Source organism: Pinus tabuliformis, chromosome 1_2 (genome assembly GCF_031772625.1).
Source record: "Pinus tabuliformis cultivar Carrire ecotype Pingquan chromosome 1_2, CPIR1, whole genome shotgun sequence".
In the NCBI taxonomy this organism is placed as follows: Eukaryota; Viridiplantae; Streptophyta; class Pinopsida; order Pinales; family Pinaceae; genus Pinus; species Pinus tabuliformis.
The window spans coordinates 439,568,283-439,572,675 of record NC_142298.1 but is presented as its reverse complement, the minus strand read 5'-3'; positions in this window follow the sequence as shown (position 1 = coordinate 439,572,675).

Below are 4,393 nucleotides of genomic sequence, written 5' to 3'. Positions count from 1 at the left end.
CTGATACCACTTGATCTGATAATCACCCTATGGGTGACATCAGTTGAAGATTTATTGAATAAAGGTATTACAGACTCATGTGTTGGTGTGTGTTCTGTGTTATTTAAGCAACGAATCGATCATATTGCCAATAAAAAGACATTTAAATGGAAAGACAGCAGAGAAATACAGTAAGCAAACACAAAGACACAAGAAATTAATAAGGAGTTCACCCTATTCTCCAGGGCTACATCTCCGGTCCAGTTTTCAGTGGTGGCCTTGTTTTATTGTGTCTTAAGCAAAGAATTACAATACAGGGACTCAATATGAGTTCTCCTGAAGCAGATTTGCTTGGCAGGGTGGTTCTTGGATTCCCCAAGCCACTAAGTACACAGACTTCTTCTTCCTACCAGCTCTGTGACCTTTTGGTCTATAGTGGAGAGCCCAATGTGGTGCTCAGCCCGGACAGATCCTCTCTGGGATGGCTCGGATCTCTCAAGCCTCTGGTGCTCGACGCTGCCTCTGGTCAACTTGGCCCTCTGTCCTCTTTCTGCTTTGCTTTACTACCTTCTTTCTCTGTTTTTGTCTCTCTGTGTTCAGTCCTCCTCTCGGGGTTCTCTGACTCACTGACTTCCACTTCACTGTCGTGTGTCTTCTGTCTCTGTTCATGGCTTCTAGGCCATTCGTTCCAAGACTGTTCGGTTCCTCTTCCGCCTCTATCGATTCACCTTCTACAACGGAGCTTGGAGTTCCCTATTCGGCGTCATCATCAACGCTCAGGGAGTGGCCACATGTCCTCCTGTAAACGGCGCCAGCTTGCTTCGTCGGTTCGTTTCTTCAGTTACGTCGTGGATGAAGTCTTTCTCCACCGCGGCGGTCAAACGAATTCCAAATCTTTACAAATCGCAGCGTATTCCCTCGTCGATTCCGCTTCCCCCATTGGGCGCAATCTCAGCCATCCGATATAAGACCCCCAGATCCAACGTCATACGCACGTTTCACGCGGTTGACTTGCTCAACCGATAACACATGATCAACGGCAGTTTTCTCTCACCTCCGCTTGCCACGCGTCGATCGTTGAGTGGGATCACTCTGCTTTCGTCCAAAACCGCTTACCGTTTGAGGGTGCCCTGATCAATACCACTGGTTTCCAGAGCGCGGGTCCCGCCTTCATCCTTTTAATGCTTTTCACTTTTCGCTCGTGGTTCTCCGGCTCCCCCGTGCATCCGTGTGCTCGGGCTTCCTCCATTACGACCCTGTTTGCCCAGCGATGCAAGATTAGCGCTAATCGCGCATCAAAAATCACCTCCTTTTCCCGATCCGAGGCTCCCAGCGGCTACTTTGATCTCCCGCACAATCTCCATGGGCCTCGGTCAGCGCACTTTGACCGAGGTCCTCGTCGTTCCACACTGGCTACCATTGCCACTGGTTCAGGGTGTTTTTGATCGCTGTTTTGGAATTCTTTAGAGATTTGTCCGACCTGATACAGTCATGGTTCTTTGATAGTCTTTTATGGATCCAATTCGGGTCATTACATAGCTTACAAAAAAAAATATTACATACACTTTATTTGGTGTTTGTATACTTTTTGAATGGAATAGTTCAAGAGAGATATGTCGTTGTGATATTACTAACCAGACTAGGATGGAAAGAGGCAAACTCAGATGAAATAAACTACCAATTGAAACAAAAAAATATATCATTCAAGGAACGATGGGTAAACCATTAGGTCTTCTAAGGCATTTAGAATTATTTTTCCACATTGATAGCATACTAAAACTATTGATCCATGATTTAGAAAAGCAATGCCAATTAATTTTAAGGTATGAGAAAAGTAATGGACTAAGTGTTGTTGGAGTCTTGAGAGGAAAAAGAAACAAAAGTTAATTTGTGTTACATTGACATAGTTTTTTTTGGGTAATATCCGGCCATTGTTCACTTTTTGTTCACTTTAGAGTATATTTTTCACGCAAGAGGACTTGAACCCAAGACCCAATTTGTTTTTGGTAATATCTAGCCATTATTCACTTGTGATTACATTGTTCACTTTTTGTTCACTTTAGAGTATATTTTTCACCCAAGAGGACTTGAACTTGAGACCCAGGGGACCAACGTCCTCACTCATTAACAGTCACTAATTGGGTTGCCTCACTACATTGTTTATATATGTGTGCGCGTGTGTGTGTGTTATATAAAACATCTTTTCTCAACATGTTATAATTCTAATGTTTTTTGTTCATATGATAAATGGTTTCAAGATTAAAAAAAATGGCTAAAACACCTTTTCTCGAGATGTTATAATTCTGTTAATATGATAAATATTTCACCATATTATGGTTGATGTTTGGAAAAAAGAAAAAAGTGTTTAAGATCTTTGTTAAGATAATGTTTCAAGATATTATAATTATATTCATTTTGTTTAATAAAAAACGTTAAATATCATTTGTCAGGATATTATGGTTTTATTTACATATTTAATGTGTCATATCAAGAAGAAAAAGAAAAAAATGTTAAATTCACATTACATTTAGAAGGAAAATTTTAAATGAGTAAAAAACCATTAAAATATTTTTTTCCAAAATATTATAATTATGTTCATATGATTAATGTCTCGAGATATTATGGTTGATGTGAAGTATTAAGATGAAAAAGAAAAAGTGTCTAAAATCTTTGTTAAGATATTGTCTCAATAGTTATGTTTACTGTGTTGAGGAAAATCTGTTAAATATATTTTGTCAAACTATTATGGTAATATTCACACGGTTTATGTTTCATATTAAAAGGGAAGAGAAAAAAGTGTTAAAATTATTTTGTTAAGATATTATAGTTCTATTTATATCATTAATGTCTCAAGATATTGTCTTCCTATTCACGTGGTTAATATATAGTATAAAAAAAAATGTTAAAGATTTTTTGTTAAGATATTATAGTTATGTTCATATGGTTAACTTTTCATATTAAGATAAAAAAGTGTTAAAATATTTTTTCTAAGTTATTTGCTCTCAGAGTTAATGTATGTTTCTGAAAAGGCAAGGTTAATATGTGTTTGTCATGATTAATGTCCATTTCTCAAAGGACATAAAGACATTTATTTGTTTAGAAAAGGTTTTTGGTTCATTCACTTGTAATAAGTAGATGATTAATACGTGTTTCTAAAAAGACATAGAGGCATGCTTGTTTAGGAACGGTTTTGGTTTATTTGATTGCAATAAGTAAAAGGGAGAATGAATTTAATGTTTTATTAAGAGAGAAAAAGTGTTAAATTTTGTCAAGATATTTGCTTGCATTGTTAATATGCATTTTTAAAAGGACATAGAAGTATATGTGTTTAGAGAAGGTTTTTTATTATTTGATTGTAATAAGTAAAAGGATATTTTCAATAAGATATATGATTTTGAAAATATTGGTATTTTGAAGTGCATTAACTTAGTATTTTGTATTTGTGTTTATTTTTTTCTTTCTAAAATATAAACATTATATTAGATGCATAGGTTAATTAATGATTTAAACGCAGTGATAGTAAAAGGAAAGAAAAAACATAACTTGTTTGATTAAAGAAATTTTGTCAGAATATTTGCACACATGGTTAACATGTGTCTCTAAAACAACATAGAGACATATTTGTTTAGGAAATTTTTTTATTCATTTCATTGTACCAAGTAAAAGGGAGGCTTTCAATAAGGTGCATGATTTTGTGAATATTGGTAAAGTGCTTTGAAGTATTTACTATTTTAGTAATTTTTATTTGTACTTATTCATTTATCAAATATTACTATTATTTTATACGCATACTCAATTAATATTTTAAATGTTGGTGATAGTTGTAAATAAGGTATTGTTTATATTTTAAAAATTAAAAATGTGATTTGTGAAAGCAACCACGACCATGATGAGATACTGAGTCTAGACAATGCTAGACATATAACAATAAAAACAATACAAGATCATATTGAGAAACTTCACAAAATTTCGACACTAAATCCAAGATAATTTTTGCAGACCGAACCCGCCACCACTCAAGAGAAAGACAATGGGGTCATTATAATATTTTCACTCTTGTAATCCTTGAAATATTTCGAAAAGGTCTTTAGAGGAAAACCCCAATTATTTAATGGGAACATCGAAAAAATGAAAATCAATTACTTAATTCAAAAGATGCAAGTGTAAAAAAAAGAATCTCATTAAATATAACTTATGTAATGTAATATATTAGTTTTTGCCCCTAAATTATATGTCATGATCATGCACTATTTATTAATGAGGTCCATATGATGAGAATCAAACCATGTGGACTAAGATGTAATGATTCCATGATGTAAATATGTGAAATGCATTGTAAATATTCCTATTGTGGAGGTCAAGGCAAAGGCCTAACTAGTGAATGCAGATTCCAAGGGGTAGGCTAAATTTACAA